Below are 25,170 nucleotides of genomic sequence, written 5' to 3'. Positions count from 1 at the left end.
AGGAACTGAAGGGGGATAAGGGGAGAGATATGATGGGGGTTCCTTTGCTGGACACAGTGAGGATAGAGCACATCTGGCGTGTTTGAGATGAGGCATGTTAAGTGATCCAGGATCCGCCAGGTGTGTTTCTCTACACTGTGACGGGCACCACCACCACCAAGGGAGGATTAGTTCTCATGAAGTACAGATGTGCTAGGGGCTCGACCTCACTTGAATCTTTCCACTGCCACCTAAACAGGTTCATTCCAGGTTTGTGGCTCATTGTGTTTGCAGTATAGTATATATTCAACACAATAGAACATCTAATATCACTTTATATTTTCTGAAGGAACTCATTATCCCAGTTTCATGATTTTCATTGTTCACTTCTTTACAGGAACCAGTGCTAAAACACTGAATTTTCAGTTGTATCTCCTGGAAGGCCTGAACAGGTGGAACCAAGACCAGGCAGCAGCATCAATTTCCACAAAATCCTCCCCTCTTCTCACCTACGTAGGGCAGGTGGTGCAAAGCATCAACACCAACAGCCTAAATGTTTTTGGAGAGAAGCTTGTCCCCACCTTCCAACCTCCTGCACAGTACACTGGTAAGACTCTCACTGTACATTTTACAGCACATGGTTCTTTGCTAATGCAAGGGCTATATGTTTAACACACTGCATTCTGTTTTTAGGGGAGCTAATTGGAGTGGACTATCTACTTAGTCAGACAGGGCAGCCACTTCAGTCAATAGATGCTGACAATGAGCAGACAGACCAGCTGCTGGAGGAAGTAAATGTAGATGAGCAGGATGAGGGATTTGAGGAGGACATCAATGAGGACCCTACACTGAGTTTCCTCCTTGAAGATGAAGCTAACTATAACCCACCTACAATTCAGCCTGTTCATCCCTCATCTCAGTCTTCTGCTGCCTCATCATAGTCTGCTGCTGCCTCATCCCAGTCTGCCTTCTCCCAGTCTGCTGCTCCCTCATCCCAGTTTGCCTTCTCCCAGTCTTTTGCTGCCTCATCCCAGTCTGCCTTTTCCCAGTCTACTGCTCCTTCATCCCAGTCTGCTGCTCCTTCATCCCAGTCTGCTGCTCCTTCATCCCAGTTTGCTGCTCCTTCATCCCAGTCAGCTGCTGCCTCATCCCAGTCTGCTGCTCCTTCATCCCAGTCTGCTGCTCCTTTATCCCAGTCAGCTGCTGCCTCATCCCAGTCTGCTGCTCCTTCATCCCAGTCAGCTGCTGCCTCATCCTTGTCAGCTGCTCCTTCATCCCAGTCTGCTGCTCCTTCATCCCTGTCTGCTGCTCCTTCATCCCTGTCTGCTGCTCCTTCATCCCTGTCTGCTGCTCCTTTATCCCAGTCTGCTGCTGCCTCATCCCAGTCTGCTGCTGCCTCATCCCAGTCTGTTGCTGCCTCATCCCAATCTGCCTTCTCCCAGCCAGCTGCTGCCGCCTTCTCCTCTCAGCCAACTACATCCATAGACCAGTATGCACCAGGTTCCCCCACTCATGTGCCTGAAGAGCTTTTGGTATGTAAATTTCACAATAGGAACTTGCCACGAGCAAATTAATTTGTAATTCGACAAACTGATTAATACTACCATTAAGATGTAATTTCACTGATCTCTTTTTTTCTTTACCATTTAAAATGATACTGTTTTAGGCTGTGGATGACCAGAACATTCCAGGAATGGACCGGGTGGACAGACTGGCTGAGTATTTGGTAGAGCTGAGGACAAGCACAGGGTTAACACTGAGCAGGCAGCAGGTATGTAAACATTTTGAATGTTTGTTAACTTGGAAAAGACCACACAAAACACAATGTGACTGTAAAAACAGTGTTACTGAACTATGTATGCGAAATTACCAGTTTCCTTTTAACTCTGCTATGCCTCTATACTTCTATCCTTCTTCAGGTTGATGACATTGTGTGCTTGTGGCAGAGCCTGCTTGAATATGACAAGCAGCGAGTGAAGTTTGCTGCCAGACACCAGGACAGGCTGACAATAGGGAGGTTCAGGTCTCCAAAAAAGAAGGCCGTTTTCAACCCTGGAGTGGACAGCCTGAAACGGAGTGTGTTAGCATCTACAGCTTCACCTGCCCAATGGCCAGACTGCTGTCGTCTCGTGGAGGCCATTTTCATCAGGCTCTGTCGCATCCATCAAAGTCCGAGGAAGAAAGAGAAGAAGACGCTGAGTCGCTGGTCTCTCATTTTACAAGATTACCGAAAGATCCGGCAGCTGATCCTGTCTAATGGTGCCATCATGCAGGACACTACTCTCCAGCTGGTGGAGGTAAATCAGACCACTCTGGTTCAGTGGCACAACGGCAGGGTTAAGAAGCAAGATCAGACTCTTCTGCTTCAGGGGATCGATCTGCCTGACCCTCTTGGTATTGCTGCTGAGGCTCTCCCACCTGCCAGTGTACGTGCTGTTGCTCCACCCCAGGTCCAGGGAGAGCAACATATTTACAAACTGCCACAAAGCACAGCTGGGCAAGCTAGATTAAAAAGGTGCATCACTAGCTATACAACTGAGGCAGTCATACCCAAGCTGACAACCCTGAGGCCAATAATTCCTCGGCCCGTTGGCAGCCTTCAACCAGAACCTGTCCTTCCCAGCCCCAGCGCGACTGTCCCTCTTGCCTCCCACACTACCCCTACCTTCACACTGTTTGTTGTCCCCCAAAACCCTTTTCCTGTAGCCCCAGCCACTCCCAGTTTCGTCCTCCCAGCTCCTGCCACAGTCAGTCAATCTCAACCCACCGTCCCTCGTCCATACCACAGAAAGGTTGAGGCAAATACCTGCAGGAAGTGTGGACAATTTAGGACAGCAGCGACTGGGCACAGCCAGTTTAGAGGGACTATCTACTGCCCTGTCACAGAGACACTTACGAAAGAACAGTGGCTTGAAAAAGTAAAGAAAAAGAAATAGCTAATTTTTTATATATTTTGTATATTTTTTTATATATACATTACATTATTTTATGTATATATATATATATATATATATATATATATATATATATATATACTCACTACTATGTATATAGTTTTATAAAGTTTTTTATCTTTGTGTGTTTATTACTATTATATATGTTATTTATTATTAGGTTGGGGGTTCGACCCCACTCAGGGACTTTTATTTTAATTATTTTATATGTTTTTTTTTAATACTCGTATTGTTTCTACTTTTGTGTGTTTACTACTGTTCTCCATGTTATATATATACTCTTTATTATGTGCATAGTTTAATGTTATATTTTATTGTTAAAAAATTAAACATTTTATTGTTCATAGAATTGTTTCTCGTCATTCAGTAATCATTCAGTGAGCCTGAGTCAAAACATTATTATAATTATTATTATTATAGGCCTATATATCTCATATGTATAGCACATTTCAAGGAACTCCATAGTCATATGGGTAATTAATAAATAAAAACGTATCGATACAAGGCCCCCACTTCAGAGCATTTTTTCACACACCGGCTTGTCTTGTGGATGCCATACCACCTTTGGAAGGTCAGGCTGTGCTGTCCTGTGTGTGGAAAACAGCTCACAGGTTATGGAGCCCACAAGTGAGCCCGCCAGGTTTTGGATGTCGATAGGTACTACCTGATGATCACGGAGACCCTCTGGTGCAGTGCCGCTGGTTGTAAGATGGGTTACATTTCCAGTAGCAAGACCATCTTGGACCAGCTGGATTTGGCACACAGAATGGAGTTCCGACTGATCCTGGCACGAAGGTGAGTATACTGAAATGATTTAGGCCTGCTCTTCTCCCTGGCCCTGCTCCTCTCACTGCACCTGCATCTCTCACTGCATCTCTCACTGCTCCTGCATCTCTCACTGCTCCTGCACCTCTCACTGCATCTCTCACTGCTCCTGCACCTCTCACTGCACCTGCATCTCTCACTGCTACTGCACCTCTCACTGGCCCTCATTTATCAAAAGTGCATACACCAAATTTCCAGCGTACACCCAAAACCACAGTGACTTTGATATTTATCAATATGGACGTTGGCGTACGGCACGCTCAAATCCTACGCCAGGTCAGGAGGTGGTGTACATGTACGCACGTTTTGAGTTAGTGCGGAAATGCGCAGAAAAACAATTCCTAACACCACAAAACGCACTGACAAACTAAAAGATATGAGGAGCTCTTTTCCAAAACGCGATAAACACCATTTTTAAAAATAAATTTGTATTTTATTTCTATTAATAAACTAGTGTTGTGTCTGCAAAGATGAAATTGATGATCACCATCTCCGTAGTGAACGCGCCTATAGAGAGAGTAGCCTATTTCTTTTCGTTTATAATTGTTTCGTTTAAAGACATTTCAAGCTTTCTTTATAGATATATTTCTCATGTCTGTGAGGCATATACTGAGTTTCGGTTAATTTGTGATGAGATGCGCCCCAGTTCACGTGCAATGCAAGGGACCGCGCCCGCACCTCCATGTCATGACTCATGATTATATTGTCTGCTATTTGCTTCTTATTTATTAAATCCAGGCAACTGGTTGATGAAAAAAATATTAAAATTAAGATACAATTTATACAAAACGAAATTCACTTTAAAGAAAGGCTTTCTACAAAACAAAACTTAATTAAGTGGCCAAAATCATGTCTGAGCATGTCTCCCGATATATTGCGCATCCTATCTTAGCCTATGTTCACTTTTCATAATCAACATAGATGGGGAAAAAATAACATTATTATTTTTTAACAAATATGAAACTAAATGCACTTAGTTAATGGCTACAACACGCCTAATAGTAGGCCTGAATATTGTTATCATTACTTTTTTCAAGTTCGGCACGAATTACTATTAGCCTAAATGTGTTACTTAAGGATTTGAATGTATTTTTAACATTGTTGTATTTAAGGACTGTATTTGTGTGTTATTTTTAAATTATTTGTTTTATGTGGTGGACAATATTGGAACGTGACATTGGGAATATTTATTTTATTTTTACTATTTAATTTATTTTACTATTTATTTTGTTTGGCTTTTATATATTTCATGCAGTTGCACTTATTTAATTTATATTAATTTATAGTATGAGTCCCTGATTATATGTTGCATGTTCTCTTCTTGTTGTTTTTTTGTTGTTGTTTTTTTAGACAAAAAATGGATGGATTTATAGCGTTTTGAAAAAAAATACAATTAACTTTGAATTTATCATCAACAATATTGTTGTTTGATTTAATAATAATTTTTCATGATGGTGATGGTCTCGATCTCCAGAGAAGTGTCTCCTCTTTGCCGTCTTCCGTGTGTCGATGGTGTAAAATGAGGGTGTGGGGGAGGCGGATACTTGAATATATAGGGGCGTGTTATTCTAATGACGATCGTTTTCAGCCGCGGCATTTATCAAGGGCAGGTATTGCGTACACCTGGATTTCAAAGGTACGCACAGCTTCATAAATCAGGCGGTGAGAGGAGTGTAAGCATAATCTTACGCCAACATATACGTCAGTTTCTACGCAAGAATGATAAATGAGGGCCACTGCCTCTCTCACTGCTCCTGCACCTCTCACTGCATCTCTCACTGCTCCTGCACCTCTCACTGCACCTGCATCTCTCACTGCTCCTGCACCTCTCACTGCCTCTCTCACTGCACCTGCATCTCTCACTGCATCTCTCACTGCTGCTGCATCTCTCACTGCTCCTGCACCTCTCACTGCATCTCTCACTGCTCCTGCACCTTTCACTGCACCTGCATCTCTCACTGCACCTCTCACTGCCTCTCTCACTGCACCTGCATCTCTCACTGCATCTCTCACTGCAACTCTCACTGCATCTCTCACTGCACCTCTCACTGCACCTCTCACTGCACCTCTCACTGCATCTCTCACTGCACCTCTCACTGCAACTCTCACTGCATCTCTCACTGCACCTCTCACTGCATCTCTCACTGCATCTCTCACTGCACCTCTCACTGCAACTCTCACTGCAACTCTCACTGCACCTCTCACTGCATCTCTCACTGCACCTGCATCTCTCAATGCATCTCTCACTCCATCTCTCACTGCACCTCTCACTGCATCTCTCACTGCACCTGCACCTCTCACTGCACCTGCATCTCTCACTGCACCTGCATCTCTCACTGCACCTCTCAGTGCATCTCTCACTGCATCTCTCACTGCACCTGCATCTCTCACTGCATCTCTCACTCCATCTCTCACTGCACCTCTCACTGCATCTCTCACTGCACCTGCACCTCTCACTGCACCTGCATCTCTCACTGCACCTGCATCTCTCACTGCACCTATCAGTGCATCTCTCACTGCACCTGCACCTCTCACTGCACCTGCATCTCTCACTGCACCTGCACCTCTCACTGCACCTGCATCTCTCACTGCACCTGCATCTCTCACTGCACCTCTCAGTGCATCTCTCACTGCATCTCTCACTGCACCTCTCACTGCATCTCTCACTGCACCTCTCACTGCACCTCTCACTGCATCTCTCACTGGGCCTGCTCTTCTCCCTGGGCCCCTTGCTCTTACTCTTCCTCGTCCAGACATTACAGTGTGTTTTTTTCTGTTTCTGTGTCCAAAAACATCACTCCTCAAAGTCCTCCTTTTACTGTATAAGTGTCAATGTAATAGAAAAAAATAACCCCTGCCACTGAGTCTAAGCCAGACTGGAATCAGCTATGATTGGCCCAATTTACCCAACATAAATCAGCTGTGTCTCAATTATTCAATTGTTTGTTGTATCAGCTGAGATATATTGTTTTTGAACTGATATCATTGCAGAAGCAGAGGTTTTTATACTGTGTCTAAGGTTTGGAATATTGTTTTTGCTATTGTGGGATGGTGTGTGTTAACATTTGTAAATACAACAAAAACAATCCATAATTTTGTTGGGAGGTATTGTCTGTTAAGAAAATGTAAGCATTGTGGAAATGTGTTCACTGACTGCATATTGTGTGAAAACGACATGAAATGTGTGCATGGTATGGCCACAAAAGACTGATGCTGTGCTAATTGTGTTTAGAGTTTTGAAAATGTGACAACTGGTTGGACAAACGCTTGTTAGCGACTGAAAAAAACTGTAATTGACAATTTACTTCAATCTTTTATTAATCACCTCTGATGTATCCATAATGTCAGCGTGATGTCAATGCTCCATTTATTAATTTACTCAAAAAATAAATATAGTTCAGTTAGAAAAGAGAGTAATTTAAAAAAGATAATAAAGATTTATTATATTCAATGGTGAAATAATAAAATAAATAATACATTTCAAGAAACCACATATTCATATAATAAATACATTTTAACATGTATCCATACAAGGAGAAATATGTTTTTATAAAATATGTGTTAAGGCAAAAAAGCACATGAAATCTATACATATGTGTTCATTCATTAAGAAAATAATAGAAAAGATATTGGGTGATTTCAACCTTGTCAGAGGTGGGACTCGAACCGACGCCGTTCACGTCAGTGATTTGCCCATGAAATGTATAAAAAGGCAATTTTCTGTAAAATATGAATACCAATCTACCAAAAATCACACAGAAGGGTGAAAGGTGGGTTTACCTTTTCCCTTTCCTTTCATTTTTTCTCTTTTTTCCTTCTCTTTTCTCTCTTTTTCTTTCTTCCCCTTCTTTTTCCTTCTCCCCTTCCTCAAACAGGCTATTGTTCCCCAGCTTTAGCTCAGTCGGTAGAGCATCAGACGTTTAATCTGAGGGTCCAGGGTTCAAGTCCCTGTTTGGCCAAACGAGCCTCTTTTTGTGGAGCGGTATGTTTTGTTGTTGAGTTCTTGCTGATCTACACTGGCCTCGGGCAGCGACGCTGCAAGGCACCAATCCACAAACGACATGCCCCTTTCAGCCAGCGTGTAGTCGTGGCCGAGTGGTTAAGGCGTGGACTAGAAATCCATTGGGGTCTCCCCGCGCAGGTTCGAATCCTGCCGACTACGTTGACAGCATGCGCCTGCTTTAGTTTGTAACCTTCTGGAGGCCTAGCTTAAACTTTATAAAAGGAAAAAAAGTCACTGTTACAGGATTACCCTTGAAAAGAGTTATGGTGGTAAGAAACAGTTTTGTCTGCAAGCTAAAGATGACAAGGACCCTTTGTATTCAGGGACACGTCGGGTAGACCAGTAGCTCGTCGTGCTCGTATAGTGGTTAGTACTCTGTGTTGTGGCCGCAGCAACCCCGGTCCGAATCCGGGTCACGGCAAGATTTTCTGGGTGCCATTGAAATTGAGCTCCATGTCACCACCTCTCCTCACCCCGTCCTTCAGACTACTCTTTTAGTGCACGGCGCGTGCCCTTGATGTGCTCTCGATGTTCGAGTGAATTGAAACTGGGACCTTCTTTGAAAGCACGAGCTCTCAGGTTCGAACCCTTAGAGAAAAGACTGAAAACGAAAAGCTCCTATTTATTTCGGAAGAATCTTGCTTCAGAGAGAATATGGTGCTTGTATATTTTCTAATCGCTAGGTGTCAGTACACTCGCTGGCTGTTACCTAGAGTGCCGCGGGCTTGCTATTTGCTACAAACAACTGCGCCTTTGACACAAGTTTACAATAACGATAAGAGCGCGGCAAGTCAACAGTATTGAAGCGTGTGAAGAGGCTTTCCAGACAAGTAGCAGTAAGTTTTTGTTCTTTTTCCTAGCATTATTTTCCTTTAATGACTATTATCATCAGTCTAATAGGCTGCATTCCAACTAATTTGCTAATATATTTTGACATAGCAGACGTTTTGACGGCCATTCTGAATCTTCGAAGAAGGAAACGCAATGCATTGGAAGACACTTTTTTTTTCTGCGCCAATACGATTCATTTTGCTGTGCGCAGACTTTTAATCTGAGGGTCCAGGGTTCAAGTCCCTGTTCGGGCGAACGAGCCTCTTTTTGTTACTTTAATTACTATTATCATCAGTGGTGGAAAGAGTACTGAAAAAACATACTCAAGTAAAAGTAGCATTACATTCCAAAAAATGTAGTGTGAGTAGAGTAAAAAGTACTTGTCCAAAAAACTACTTGAGTAAGAGTAAAAAAGTAGCTTATTTAAAAGTACTCATGAGTAGTGAGTAGTGAATACTGAGCTGCGAATTCTACCCCTTACAATAAACACTGTGCACTACAATTTATACATTTAAAAAAATTGTGCATAATGTAATTCACATTATATTTTGTTCTTTGTTAGAAAGATTGAAGAATATCTATCATCCATCTTTTTAAAATGCATCAAATAGAGAGATTAAAAAATACCCAATTTCTCTCCAAAACGGTATCAATGTTAGTGTTTTGATAAATGAGAATCACTAATATTATCAATTACCTCACATAATGCACTGAAAAAGGCTAAGATAGTGAGCTAACACTAATTACACACTTTAATTCCATGATATTAAATATGTTACAATTTAAATGTAAATGCACTTTTATATCCAGGAAACTTTTACAAAAGAAACAAACACACACACACACACACACACACACACACAAATGCATGTCTCTTTGTAGTCTCGGTGAAGGGGTTTTATCAGCAGCATCCACACACACACAAAAAAAAAGTTCAACATGAAAAATGTTTTTGCGCAAGTGCACTTGCCAAATGAATACGGATTGTAATGGATCAATCAAAAAACGTTGTTTATTAACGAGCTGTAGTCACGCACTGACAGAAATGCAGTACAAGTTAACGCCATGGTTCACACTGATTCTGAATCTGGCGGCATGGCGAGCGCGAGACGCGGCAGTGCACAGATCGTGACGCGCGTCTCTCTATAATGTGATTTTGAAGTAAATGGGAGCGGGAATTTACCGCCTTATGAACTCGTCACGCAATACCCACAGCCTCAGACCAAATGTTAGGCCCTGTAGACAGGCCAGCCTATATAAATATCATATTAAGCAGAAATGTGAAATGTACCTTATTAGAGGATTGATATCTGGATTGATGCGTGAAGAATGCACTTCCACAGCAGTCACGAGTAACAGCAGGAATAGGCGGTTAAAGTTGTCTATGCTTAATTTGATTTGATGACAGTCACGAGACCGCTTACTCCAGGGGTCTCCAACCTTTTTTCATTTGAGAGCTACTTTTTAAAAAACATAGTGGCCGAGAGCTACTCATGTAATACAATACTTTAATCTCTTAAATAATGTCTCATAACTCTCATATTAACAACTATTTAAACTGTTTTAGACCTAAAAGAGTTTTTGTAGGCTCATATGTCACCCTTAAATGTCAGAGAAAAGAACAGAATCAGAGATACATTTTTTTAAAGAAAATTGTACTCTGCATATTATACTGTAAAAACAAAACCTAATTATAGTTGATTTTATAGTGCATCTTAACTAGAGATGAAATGGCATGGAAATTTCATTTCATGATTATAGTGACCAAAATGATCACGGTTATCACAGAATCCTGTTCAAAAAGTACTAATACTAGCTACACAATAAAATCAATTCACCAAGTTTTATGTCGAAAACCAGCAAATAACAAATATAATTAGCATTAATATGCACTTTTTGTTACATAAACATTAAAATAACAACATTAAAAATGATGGCCAGATTTTAAAGGAGTACTGGACATTTTATCTACTAGTATGTAGCCTACAAGTTCAAACCTTTTTTGACAAAAAAGATTTATAAAAAGAAACCTTGCATATTTCAGCCTTTTAATCATTTTTATAAAAAGAATGAGTCAAAAAAGATAAATTACTGACGTTTACAATGCACATTAGCTTATCTTTTATTATTAATAGTAAAATTCGGTCGTTGCTATGCAACCATCCACTGCGCTCTCCACAATGACAAAGAAGTTTTAGAAGTTAATGCATTTTTTCATCTCACTGCGCCTGGAAAAAATTAGTGCGTCGCTTCAATTATGAGCTTCCTACATTTGAAATAACGAACTTGAGCGTGCAAAAGACGCTATATGTGAACGGCCCCTTGGCGAGCTACCTCCAATCAGGCCACGAGCTACTGGTAGCTCGCGAGCGACGTGTTGGAGACCCCTGGCTTACTCAATCCAATCACGTTGATGGATAAAAATAAAATACATTTAAAACAAGCATGTAACGAGTAACGACCACAAACAGAAGGAAAATAGCGGAGAAAAAGTACCGATACATCACTTAAAATGTACTCAAGTAAAAGTAAAATTACAAAAATTTTAAACTACTCAAAAAAGTACAATTTCTGAAAAAAACTACTTAATTACAGTAACGTGAGTATTTGTAATTCGTTACTTCACACCCCTGATTATCATCAGTCTATTAGGCTGCATTCCCACTAATTTGCAAATACATTTTGACATAGCAGACGTTTTGACGGCCATTCTGAATCTTCAAAGAAGGAAACGCTATGCATTGGAGGACACTCTTTTTTCTGCGCCAATACGATTAATTTTGCTGTGCGTTCCCACGCAGCACGCACGCTTCTCGAGCAAGAGCCCGGATAGCTCAGTTGGTAGAGCATCAGACTTTTAATCTGAGGGTCCAGGGTTCAAGTCCCTGTTCAGGCGAACAAGCCTCTTTTTGTGGAGCGGTACGTTTTGTTGTTGAGTTCTTGCTCATCTACACTGTCCTCGGGCAGCGACGCTGCAAGGCATCAATCCACAAACGACATGCACCTTTCAACCAGCTTGTAGTCGTGGCCGAGTGGTTAAGGCGATGGACTAGAAATCCATTGGGGTATCCCCGCGCAGGTTCGAATCCTGCCGACTACGTTGACAGCCTGCGCCTGCTTTAGTTTGTAACCTTCTGGAGGCCTAGCTTAAATTTTATAAAAGGAAAAAAAGTCACTGTTACAGGATTACCCTTGAAAAGAGTTATGTTGGTAAGAAACAGTTTTGTCTGCAAGCTAAAGATGACAAGGCCCCTTTGTATTCAGGGACACGTCAGGTAGACCGGTAGCTCGCCATGATCGTATAGTGGTTAGTACTCTGCATTGTGGCTGCAGCAACCCCGGTTCGAATCCGGGTCATGGCAAGATTTTCTGGGTGCCATTGAAATTGAGCTCCATGTCACCACCTCTCCTCACCCCGTCCTTCAGACTTCTCTTTTTGTGCACGGCGCGTGCCCTTGAGGTGCTCTGGATGTTCGAGTGAATTGAAACTGGGACCTTCTTTGAAAGCACGAGCTCTCAGGTTCGAACCTTTAGAGAAAAGACTGAAAACGAAACGCTCCTATTTATTTCGGAAGAATCTTGCTTCAGAGAGAATATGGTGCGTGTATATTTTCTAATCGCTAGGTGTCAGTACACTCGCTGGCTGTTACCTAGAGTGCCGCGGGCTTGCTATTTGCTACAAACAACTGCGCCTTTGACACAAGTTTACAATAACGATAAGAGTCAACAGCATTGAAGCGTGTGAAGAGGCTTTCCAGACAAGTAGCAGTGAGTTTTTGTTCTTTTTCCTAGCATTATTTTCCTTTAATTACTATTATCAACAGCATTGAAGCGTGTGAAGAGGCTTTCCAGAAAAGTAGCAGTGAGTTTTTGTTCTTTTTCCTAGCATTATTTTCCTTTAATTACTATTATCATCAGTCTAATAGGCTGCATTCCCACTAATTTGCAAATATATTTTGACATAGCAGACGTTTTGACGGCCATTCTGAATCTTCGAAGAAGGAAACGCAATGCATTGGAGGACACTCTTTTTTCTGCACCAATACGATTCATTTTGATGTGCGTTCGCACGCAGCACGCACGTTCCTCGAGAAAGAGCCCGGATAGCTCAGTCGGTAGAGCATCAGACTTTTAATCTGAGGGTCCAGGGTTCAAGTCCCTGTTCGGGCGAACGAGCCTCTTTTTGTGGAGCGGTACGTTTTGTTGTTGAGTTCTTGCTGATCTACACTGGCCTCGGGCAGCGACGCTGCAAGGCACCAATCCACAAACGACATGCCCCTTTCAGCCAGCTTGTAGTCGTGGCCGAGTGGTTAAGGCGATGGACTAGAAATCCATTGGGGTCTCCCCGCGCAGGTTCGAATGCTGCATTCCCACTAATTTGCAAATATATTTTGACATAGCAGACGTTTTGACTGCCATTCTGAATCTTCAAAGAAGGAAACGCTATGCATTGGAGGACACTCTTTTTTCTGCGCCAATACGATTAATTTTGCTGTGCGTTCCCACGCAGCACGCACGCTTCTCGAGCAAGAGCCCGGATAGCTCAGTCGGTACAGCATCAGACTTTTAATCTTTTAAAAAAATTTTTTCTATCAAATTTTTTTTTGTTTTTTTGTTATGCTGTAATATTATGGTCCAACATCTTGTGTTGTTAAAAGAAAGTGGCTGGTATTCAGAACGTTCTTCCCAAATATTCCCAAAGCCAAGTCAGCTGAGAGGATTGAGCTCCGTAATAATCCTCTGTTTTAGACACACATCTACACACATACCACCACCCAACCCCAAAAAACACACCCACCCACCCAACCAACAACCCAACAACCCAACACACACTTTTGTTTCTGCATAGATAACAGCGTTTTTTTTTAACAGGAGTTTTGCTCCAACCCTAATCAATCACACCTTAAAAAGCAAATTAAAGTAAAGGGTAAAGCTACAAGCAGGTGAATTTTTTCAAGGTTGGAGGTAAACTGCAGGAAAGGGCTAGAGTTGAAAATCCCTGATTTATAAGATTTTTCTTTTCATAAGAACTTACATTTTTCCCCACAAAATGTTTTTTACTATCCTTGTAGGGACATTTGGTCCTGGACCACACACACAGGTTGGTATTCCCTGTTTTATGCGAACTTTTCATAGGCATGATTTTTATACTGTATAGACTCCATCCCTTTAACCCTAAACCTACCCATCACTGAAAACTTTCTGCAGTTTTACATTTTCAAAAAACATAATTTGGTGTTGTCTCTGCTCCGCCATGGTGCCCTGCTCTCCGTGTTCCCTTGTATTGGTTTGGTTTTATGCTTTGTTTTCATTAAGGTACCACACCTGCACTTAAATACATTTTTCCTGTCTGCCATTCTTGCTTCCCCCATATAATAGTACGCATTACTGTACTGCTGTAACAATATAAATGTAAGTGTAATACAAGTATATAATAACACAAGTATACAATAATATAAGTGTAATACTGATAATGCAAAAGGTATATAAACATAAAGACGGGATATTCCCAGTAGTGTTTTGTGTTGAGCACATCACTGTGTTGTTGGTTGTTAGACATATCTCTTCATTTGTCTTTGGGGACAATTGGGGAAAAAAATATATTTTTAGTCCCCTTTCTATTGACAAAGTGATGAGCTGAATCAGATGGAGACAGTACACTTTTAATGATCGAAACACAGTATAAAGAAACAATTACCTGTTATCTTAATGTCATGATTAATCCACACAAACCCACATCGCAAGCAAGCTTGGGCCGAATGTGGCCTCAAGCTAGCACTGCTGGCCTTCTGTCGGCAATAGCACGTATCCTTTCAGCCAGAACTGGGCGTTGTGGCAACGGTGAGGGCCGATTGTTGATGGAAGGAATGTGGCCCAGATCAATCCAGTGATCATTTGGTCCAAATCAGGATTATGAACTTATTTCATTTGAAATTATAAAATTTTACTCTGTTATGATTTGGCATTTCAAAGGATACATTTTAAACAATACTACAGTTTAAAATATTGAATTCATAAAATAATTGTGTGATCATTTAACCATTATCATGCAATATTTCTGTAATATTGTTTATTGTGGGGCATATTTTTATTAATATGCTGTCATAAAATACACCAGATTTTATTCCTGTAATCCAAATCTTTGGAATGTCATGCTTTGTGTGACAAACTGTCTAATGCAGTTCAACTTAGATTAAAAAGCAGCAAAGAAGAACCTGTTGTTTGTGCATGTGGAGTCCACCTGTGATGCGGCTGATTTTACTGCTTGCTGTTGAACTCACTCTGTCGTGTTCACTACTTCACGGGTGTTAAGCAGCAATGTAACGCAGGTTAATAGGCGGGAGGTTCACTTCCCTGATTGAAGGACGGGCCAGTCAAGAGTTGAAACGTGGACCAGTAAAAATCCCCAAAAAACGGTGTGTTAGAATCCAGTAATGAATGAGTACGGGCTATAAACAGGAGCGAGTACTAGTTTTGGCTTGTTGTCTCATCAGGAGAGATGTGATCACCGGAAAGATGCTGTTTCTATCCATTGTGCTGCGGTTTTAAGTTTGTTTGTTTGCGCTACCGCTGTACTGCCGCTGTATATGTGCGCGGTTTGTATGCCTGATAACTGTTACTTTGGTCACGTTGATAAAACCTTGTTTGCGGCCTGATGTTTAACGATGTCGGCTTTATAGTATCCGTGGTTATATTTTAAGTAAATGTTTGGATTTGGAGCGTTTCACTGTCACACGAGTTACTTCCTGTTTGCGGTGCCGCATGGGTAATGCAGTTAATTGCTTTACATTGATAATGGATTACTATGCTCAGCGTTACTACTTAAAACTACACTCACTGGTTTCATTTTGGGCCAAAACACTGAGAATACCTTTTGTGGTTTTGGGCGAATGGTTTAGTGTATAACATTGACATTGTTGTATATTTGGTGTGTGTGAAACTGTAGCATTTCTGTTTAAATGTGTATGCTTTGTTTAGTCATTTAGTTTAAACACTAAGTATATTATAATATTTATAATATTGAATGTTGATTAAATTCCATAATATATTATATATTATTCCATAGTGTTTATAGTATTGGCTATATTGGAATTTATATTTATTTATATTTGTGTATTATTCAGAATTTATGATATATTATGTATGATATATTATGGATCCGATACAAGATGCTTCTTTCCCCTCTCTCCCTGACATGTCTGCCGATCGCAAGCTGAAGTCCAAAAGGTACACTGGGGCATTAAACATGAACATCCGGCCTCTCTTACAGCAAAGCAGCCCAGAAAGAACCAAAGGATACTCTAATCTCAAGCCTCAAATCAGCCTTGAAAAAGCACGGCTACCCACTTTCTCTGGTGACATGAGGGACTATTACTGCTGGAAGACTGAGTGGGAGGACCTACAAGAATTGGGTAACCCACAAGGTGTGGAATGTTTAAAAAGGTTCCACTTATTAAATAGTCTCCACGAAAAGGTCAAGAAGGATCTTGTCCTATCTAGCTGTGGATCCGCCGACGATATGTTTAGGCTACTGGACAGCAAATACGGGAACAGAGCGAAAATAGTCTTAATGGTCACCAACGAGGTCCAGTCTCTTCCCCCCGATAAAGGAAACAATCCAAGAAGAACCATTGAATTGATCCAGGCTGTGGAAAGGGCACTGTGCAACCTCCAGATTCTTGGTGAAGAAGACGCCGTGAAGAACTGTGTTGTTGCTCAATCTCTTGAAAGCAAGCTTCCCAGTTCACTCAAGAAGGAGTGGATTATGCACAAAACTGACCCGGAAAACAGGTTCTCTCCACTGCATCATTTTGATTGCCTCATAGGATTCTTGAAGAAGCAGGAGGAGATTCTTGAGGAGTTGGAACAGGTGGAGCCAAGCCCTGCAGATAAAGGCCCTGTGGAAAAGGGTGCTGCAGAATACCCAGATAAGAGAGGGAGGAAGGCATTCACTAAATCCACAGCAGGTCAGAAGGACGACTATCCCAGCTGTATTGTCTGTGAAGATGACTCCCATGCCGGCAAGCTATTTGCGTGCAAGGTCTCCAGGGAAGAAGATCTCTTAAGAAAAAGGGCCCATGTGAAGAAGCTATGGTTGTGCTCCAAGTGTTTGCGGCCCCACCCCAAGGATGGGAAAGGATGCACACCCAGATACCTCTGCCGAAAAGTAGACTGTCGGAAAGGAGGGATATCGGACCACAATTACCTTCTGTGTCTTAAGCCATCGACTTCAAAGAAATACAGCAGCAGTGAGGAGCAGAGCACCATAAAAATTGGAGGAAAGAAACTTGGCCTAACCAACAAACACGAAGAGTTTCTTGCAGAGCTTACTCCAGAACAAAGAGAGAAATGCAAGAATGTGTTCTCAAACAAAATATCATCAACTGTATGTGCCAAGGCTGGAGATGGACTGCAAGAACATCCAGTGGTGATGATGCTGATGGAAGTAACGACAAACTCGGGTTGACTTATTGGCTCACTAATCGACCTCACATCTGACACCAATTATATCACCAATGAAACAGCTGATCGCCTTGGACTGTGCGGTGAGAATATCAGGCTTATAGTCCATGGAGTCGGGGGGATGAAGAAGACTGTCCTTACCAAAAGATATTCCCTACGGTTGAAAGTGAAGACACCCAAGGGAGAAGTGGCAAAAAAGTTTACAGACACTGTGTCGTAAATATGAGGCTATAGCACTCAGGATCCCTGACGACACCACATACAGCAAGAGCAGATATACAGTATAACAGGACATTGAATGAGGCGAGAAGCATAAGCACTTTACAATAAAACAATATAATACATTGCAGAAAAAAAAGAGAAAATAAATTGGGAATAGGCTATGGTACAGCTGCAAAATAGATAAAAAACAAAAGTAGGGTTTAAAGAGTTTTATGTTCCATTCCCCCTTTACCTTTAACAAAAAAATCTAAGAGGTAAACTAAATTCACAAAACTCCAAATGTAAAAAAAGGGTGAGGCTTACTTATGATTTGGATTGAACAAACACCAGATGTAAAGTTGTATGGTTACCAGTGTTGGGTAAGTTACTCAAAAAAAGTAATCCACTACAAATCACTAATTACTACTTTAAAATTGTAATTTGCTTACATTACTGATTACTGCAAGTAAAATCAGATTACTAATTACTTTACTTTCAAGTTACTTTGAAAACCTATTAAAACTACAAGAATACACTGCAAAGTGAAACTCAGTTCTTTCCGTAATTTAATATTGCAGACATCCCAAGTCTCCCAGAAGTTCCGGGAGTCTCCCGCATATTGATAGCGGCTCCCTGATGCCCGCTTCCTGATGCCCACAAATTAGTTCAAATCTCCTGGAATCTAGAGTGAGCGAGCAAGAGCGCGCATGCGAGAACTGTGCTCCAAACCGTGTAGCGCGCGCACGGCGGAGAGGGAGAGAGCGAGAGACCTTTGCGTGTGTGTGCGTTTGAGCCTCATGAAGCACGTTCTCCGGTAATTCATTAAACCGCATGCTCATTAACTGACGCAGCCAGCCAAATGTGATTGGAAATGCATTTCTAAGACACAACTCTTTGCGCATGGGCGTGCGGTTTGTGTTTGGAGCTCCGTCGAATTGATTCATAAATCCTTGATTTTCTTCTTTACCACTCATTTATAAACAATCACTTTCTGTTTTTATAGCATGTGAACTTATCTTCGATACTTTTCCTTATAAAAAACAATCGGATTGCTTTGATTTCGCTACTTAGATCCAACTTTTCAAATCTCCGCTACTAGCCTTTAGCCCGCTAGCATCGCACACGTGGCCTCTCGCCTATTGATCTCATTTACACCCGTTTCACTGAAAGGATACGGGTTATATCCAGGATTTCAGTCCTAAATTAGTAGTGATATTGGTAGTATCACTACTAATTTACTGTTCATCTGTTATAATGGCGAATATATCGGATGTGTGTCTAACGTTACCTCTGAGTGCAGGTGAGGACACATTAGAGCTGCATTCGGTGCTGTTGGAGCTGGAGTCCGTGGAGAAGCAGATCCGTGGTCTGCTAGAGAGGCAAGCCGAGCTGCGAGATCGGCGTTCAGCGCTTGAAACATCAAACGCCGATGCTCACAAGTCAGTGGTTAGTAACTTTTTGACTCCGACCTCGTCTACTCCGTGTGCTTCTCTGCACAGGACGCAAGCACCCAGGACGCGATCATCCCTGGCTTCATTCACTCCGGCACCGACACAACACCATGGGCCCTGGGTGATTCCTCAGCGGAAGACACGAGCCAGGACCAGACCAAGAACCTCTCCACCTCTCCTGGTCTTCGAGATCTCCACCCGGAACCGCTTCTCCCCTCTTCGCGAGTCGGAACGCGACGACGCCGTGATCATCAGCAGTTCCATCGTCCGTCATGTCCGTGCTACCTCAGGTAAGGGTAAGGTGCGCACTCACTGCTTTCCTGGTGCTTGTGTTCTAGATGTCGCTGCACATGTTCCCGAGATCCTGAACGCTGACGAACGCGTCGGAGCTGTTGTGCTGCACGCGGGAGTGAACAACATCAGTCTGCGGCAGACGGAGGTTCTGAAGAAGGACTACAGGAGCCTGATCGAGACGGTACGCAGCACATCACCTGAAGCAACGATCATCGTGTCTGGACCGCTTCCCACGTACCGACAAGGACAGGAAAGGTTCAGTAGATTATTTGCACTAAATGAATGGTTAATGTCATTGTGTAATGAACAGAAACTGCTCTTTGTAAATAATTGGAATCTGTTCTGGGAACGACCTAGGCTCTACCGTGCTGATGGCCTGCACCCCAGCAGAATCGGAGCGGCTGTTCTGTCGGACAACATCTCCAAGATGTTACACACCATATGACTAGTAAGTCAAAGTCCAAATCACAGTCTTTGCTGTCCCAACTTAATTGATATAAGTAGTGTAGAACATTATATAGAAACTGTGTCTATTCCTCGTTTAGTGAGGCCAAACAATAAATCTACTGTAGGATCTAGGAAAAATCTTATTGTAATTAAACCTGAAAATCTCAATATCAGTGAACAAAAACAATTTCTAAAGCTAGGTCTTCTAAACATTAGATCGCTCACACCTAAGGCGGTTATTGTAAATGAAATGGTCGCAGATAATAGTTTCGATGTATTCTGCCTTACTGAAACCTGGCTTAAACCAAATGATTATTTCGGTCTAAATGAGTCCACTCCACCAGGATACTGTTATAAGCATGAGCCCCGTCTGATCGGTCGTGGCGGCGGTGTTGCAACAATCTATAGAGATATTCTAAATGTTACTTAGAAAACAGGTCACAGGTTTAATTCGTTTGAAGTACTTGTGCTAAATGTTACGCTCTTAGATGTAAGAAAGAAATCCCTATTATCTCTAGCCTTGGCTACTGTATATAGACCTCCAGGGCCCTATGCTGATTTCCTAAAAGAGTTTGCAGACTTTCTCTCAGATCTATTGGTCAATGTCGATAAAGCAATAATTGTTGGAGATTTTAACATACACGTAGATAACACAAATGATGCGTTAGGGGGTGCGTTTACAGATTTATTAAACTCCTTTGGGGTCAAGCAAAACATCAGTGGTCCCACTCATCGTCTAAATCATACACTAGATTTAATTATATCATATGGAACCAATCCAACTGATATAGATATTGTACCGCAAAGTGATGATGTCACTGATCATTACATGATAACTTGCATAATACGTACTCCTGAAATTTGTCATGTTGCGCCACGTTATCGACCAGGCAGAACAATCCTTCCAACCACTATAGATAGATTCTCAAATAGCTTACCTGATCTATCTCAGCTACTCAGTGAACCCAAACAAACAGATGAACTAGAGGAAATGACTAGCAGTTTGAGCACCATTTTCTCTAGTACACTAGAAATTGTTGCACCAATTAGATTAAAAAAGGTTAGAGAGAAAACTAAAGCACCATGGTACAACAGTGCTACGCATGTTATCAAGAGAGAAACTTAGAGCGTAACTTAGAGTGTAAATGGAAACAAACTAATTTAGAGGTCTTTAGAATCGTGTGGAAAGACAGTATGTCACGTTATAAAAAGGCTCTAAAAGCAGCCAGGGCTGAGCATCTCCGCAAACTAATAGAAAATAACCAAAATAATCCAAGGTTTTTATTCAACACCGTAGCTAGACTAACAAATAAACAAACATCACCAGAGCAAAATATTCCATTACAGTATAGTAGTAATGATTTTATGAATTTCTTCAATGAGAAAATAGAAAGCATCAGAAACACAATTGTAAATGTACAATCTTTTATGGTGTCTTATGATTCAGCCTCAATTATCGCCCCTCAAGAACAACTACACCGCTTTACAACTATAGGACAGGAAGAGTTAAATAAACTTATCATTGCATCTAAACCAACAACATGTTTATTAGATTCAATACCCACTAAACTACTGAAAGAAGTGTTACCTGTAGTGGAAGAGCCTCTTCTCAATATTATTAACTCGTCTTTATCTTTAGGTCATGTTCCAAGAATATTCAAACTGGCAGTAATAAAACCTCTCATTAAGAAACCGCAATTAGATCCAAATAACCTAGCAAATTACAGACCCATTTCAAATCTTCCATTTATGTCTAAAATTCTAGAAAAAGTTGTGTCCGCTCAATTGTGCTCTTTCTTGCAAGAAAATGATATCTATGAAAAATTTCAGTCAGGATTCAGACCGCATCATAGCACAGAAACTGCGCTAGTTAAAATTACAAATGATTTACTTTTAGCTTCTGACCAAGGCTGTATCTCAATACTAGTTCTACTCGATCTTAGCGCTGCGTTCGACACTATAGATCATAAAATACTCTTGGATCGACTACAAAACTACACTGGTGTTCAGGGACAGGCATTAAGCTGGTTTAGATCGTACTTATCAGACCGTTATCATTTTGTCTGTTTAAATGTGGCAAAATCGAAGATAACGTCAGTAGGCTATGGAGTGCCGCAAGGATCGGTGTTAGGCCCTCTGCTATTCTCAATATATATGCTGCCACTTGGTAATATTATAAGAAAACGTGGAATTAATTTCCACTGTTATGCTGATGACACTCAATTATATATTTCATCACGGCCAGATGAGAACACTAACTCATCTAAATTGACAGAGTGTCTCAAAGATATAAAATGCTGGATGACGTGTAATTTCCTGCTATTAAATTCAGATAAAACGGAGGTATTACTTATTGGTCCAAAAAACTACCCCCACAACCTTGTACAATACAACTTTAATTTAGAAGGATGTCCTGTTACTTTATCCACTAAAGTAAAAGATCTGGGTGTTATACTAGACTGCAACTTGTCTTTCGAAAATCATATTTCATATGTTACAAGAATAGCCTTTTTCCACCTTAGTCAGTTAGTTCATGCATTCATGACCTCGAGACTAGATTACTGTAATGCTTTATTAGCTGACTGTCCTGCATCCTCAATAAACAAGCTACAGTCTTAACATACCTGAATAGGAATGGGAACGGAAATGCCAGGGAGAGGAGACCCCACCCCATTGGCCAGCCAATCCATACCCCAAACTAAACTAATCAGATGATAAAATAACTTATTCTGCCACAATAATATTACATAAAAAACAGTAGCAGTCAATTTCACATGATTTACAGTAGCCTTGTGATATTGTGGCATCAGTATTATGACAATCTGTTATTCAAATTACTTTTAAAGGGTTAGTTCACCCAAAAATGAAAATTCTGTCAGTAATTACTCATCCACATGTTGTTTCAACCTCGTAAGACTTGCGTTCATCTTCGGAACACAAATTAGGATATTTGTGATGAAATCTGAGAGCTGGGTCACTCCTCCACAGGCTTCTAAGGGATTTTCTTCTCTGTGGGCCTAGAGTGAGTTTACTAGTGTAATAGCGCAGCGCTTCTGTGTCGTTAAATAGGCTCACTATTGGCCGACGCTGGTCATGTGTGTGATGCGTGTGACGTGTGAAATCTTTCAGAGTATCACGGCACTGCATGAATTTCTGCAGTAGTATTGGGATGTGAAATTAACAATTAATATTAAACAATTTAATCAGAGACTCTGATATCAGTCAATCAGGCCACTAAAAGATGACTACTGTAATTCCTCAAATAAAAACCGGTAGTCAATTAAACGCCGGCTGGGCCTCTGATAGTGGCCGGGGGCGGGGTCAACACAGACAATTAAAGGCCGGTCTTAAATTAAGGCTGGGGAAAATTTAGTGTTGATAGGTAATCTCCTAAGTGCCTTTCATGTAATGACATAACGTACATATGTAAATATATTTGCCGAGGTGTTTTAGGGTGCTTTCACACCTGCCTCATTTAGTTCGGTTGAATCGCACTAGAGTTCGTTTTCCCCCTTGGTGCGGTTCGTTTGGGCAGGTGTGAAAGCAGCAATCGCACATGGGTGCGCACCAAAAGCGGACCAAATAAGCGTACCGAGACCTCCTCGAAGAGGTGGTCTCCGTACGCTTTCAAGCGAACTCTGGAGCGGTTTGTTTGTGGTGAGAACGTGATCCGACCTCGAACAGACCCAACTGCCAAAGAACTGCGCATTTTTGGACTTAACCAGCTGCCGTAGTCGAACAAAATTATTATTTAGATTGTCAATAGCGCTCCCTTTAAGCCATGACTGACTTACCGCGTTCTGCACTCTCACTAAAATCTCATCATAAACCCTGAAGTTGTCTGCACTGCACAGTGAATTTCTTATTTATATCGCATCTAGACTTTGTTGTTTATGGGGGGATTTGCGAAAGGATAAAGCTCTTGCTGATTCTGAACATAATTTTTTTTTACTCTATTCTTCTTCCAGTTCACCGGCCACTTACTTTCATGTATTTTAGGAGAAACTGATGAATTCACGTGCTGTAATAAATCCAACAGACAGGAATCTCTTAACTGCTGCGGCCCAAACAAACATCTCACGTTACAGATAAAGATCATTGATAAAGGTTTTTTAAACGACAAAACAAACTCACTTGCATGTATTTGAGAATCGGAATAGAAGATAGTTGATAACATGGTAAGCAAGTTTGTTAATATTTAGAAATAAAAGTGCTACATCTGTCATACAGCGCTATTTTGGCTGTGGTGAATCACATGCCAAGCATGACGCGTCACCATGGAAACATGGGGGGGCGGGGGGGATCGCGATGCCGTCTCAACATAGTGATGTCTGTCAGCCATCGCGATAGATGATTGCATCGTCCATCGGCCCAATCCTATTATTTATCAAAAAGATGGAATTAGAAATAAAGGCCTGCCTCTAACAAAAGCCTGCTTCAAATAAAAGCTTGTTACCTCCTGCAGTTCAGGTAAATAAAGGCCCCGGTTTTTATTTGAGGAATTACGGTATACAATCATTAACAAGTGAACAACATCATCTAAGTTTCGCTTGCATTTTTCGCCATAACATTTGTGTTTTTTTCCCTCCACTAGTTAATGCCACATTGTGGCATAGTCGGATTATTTTAAATTTTGATTTACTTTTCCCTCCACTTGTTAATGCCACACTATCACCAATACATGACCAACTTCATCTGATGACATTTTCTCCTGCATTTTTTGGCATAACAAATATTATAAGAAATACACAGTTACAGCAGCCAGAGACAAACTAATGATAAGACGTCAAGGGTCAAGAGCCCAACTAAAGCAAACAATAATCACCATAATTTATTTTCAATGATACATCAACATCTAAAGTTGGTCATGTATTGGTGATAATGTGGCATTAACAAGTGGAGGGAAAAGTAAATCACATCAATCCCAATGCTAACATTAGCACGGCACTCGGCCAGCTTCAGCTTATGGTAACTAAACAACAGAGGGCTCATCCGGATGGCGTTCACATCATCGCGGGGGACTTTAATAAAGCTTGCCTTAAGACTGTTCTCCCCAAATTCCATCAGCACGTCAAGTGTGCCACTAGGGGAGAAAACACATTAGATCATGTTTATTCCAACATTAAACATGACTACAGAGCGTCCCCCCTCCCCCACCTCGGACAATCAGACCACCTCTCCCTGCTCCTCTTCCCGGCCTACACCCCCCTCAGGAGGCAAACAAAACCAGCCACACAGACCATCACAGCCTGGACTGAAAATGCTCTCATCCAGCTGCAAAACTGCTTCGTCTGCACAGAGTGGAGTATTTTTGAAGATCAGGACCTGGACACACACACACAGAGTCTGTCCTCTTCTACATCAAGTGCTGTATCGAAAATGTCACAGCGAAGAGACGCATTTAGATCTTCCCAAACAGCAACATAAAATCCAGGTTGTATGTGGTTATTAAGTCGTTGACTAAAAGTGATTTATTTTTAAGTGAGCGGATGTTTAAAAGTGCTAACTTAACAGTCTTACTTTTTGATAATCAAATAAACAGTCGCCCTAAGGGGTCGAAAGGTCGTAGGACCTCGAGATTCGTCACGGACGACCGCCACGGGCCCCCGAATCGGGCCCCAGAGTATCGTGGCTCTAGATGCTTCCCGAGCCTAGTAGGCCCTCTAATCCTAACTGCTGAATTAACCCTAGCAGACACATGCTCCCATACAGATCAATGGGA

General features: G+C 41.5%; 5 non-coding genes across 5 annotated transcripts; all 5 read left to right on the top strand.

Annotated features, from left to right (window-relative positions):
* The first annotated feature begins 7,839 nt into the window (after positions 1–7,839).
* On the top strand, positions 7,840–7,920 carry trnas-aga (transfer RNA serine (anticodon AGA)). Its single transcript has one exon. It is a non-coding gene; the product is annotated as a tRNA-Ser (tRNA).
* A 3,495-nt stretch (positions 7,921–11,415) lies between these two features.
* Positions 11,416–11,488, top strand: trnak-uuu (transfer RNA lysine (anticodon UUU)). The gene has a single exon. It is a non-coding gene; the product is annotated as a tRNA-Lys (tRNA).
* Positions 11,489–11,610: 122 nt separating this feature from the next.
* trnas-aga (transfer RNA serine (anticodon AGA)) lies at positions 11,611–11,692 on the top strand. Its single transcript has one exon. It is a non-coding gene; the product is annotated as a tRNA-Ser (tRNA).
* A 190-nt stretch (positions 11,693–11,882) lies between these two features.
* Positions 11,883–11,954, top strand: trnah-gug (transfer RNA histidin (anticodon GUG)). Its single transcript has one exon. It is a non-coding gene; the product is annotated as a tRNA-His (tRNA).
* A 735-nt stretch (positions 11,955–12,689) lies between these two features.
* On the top strand, positions 12,690–12,762 carry trnak-uuu (transfer RNA lysine (anticodon UUU)). Its single transcript has one exon. It is a non-coding gene; the product is annotated as a tRNA-Lys (tRNA).
* The last annotated feature ends 12,408 nt before the right edge of the window (positions 12,763–25,170 follow it).

The sequence above is a fragment of the Siphateles boraxobius genome, unplaced genomic scaffold (genome assembly GCF_051911475.1).
Source record: "Siphateles boraxobius isolate OS27281-9 unplaced genomic scaffold, OSU_SipBor_1 51, whole genome shotgun sequence".
NCBI lineage: Eukaryota > Metazoa > Chordata > Actinopteri > Cypriniformes > Leuciscidae > Siphateles > Siphateles boraxobius.
Note: the sequence above shows the minus strand (reverse complement) of the source record. Positions and strands in the feature narration are given on the sequence as shown.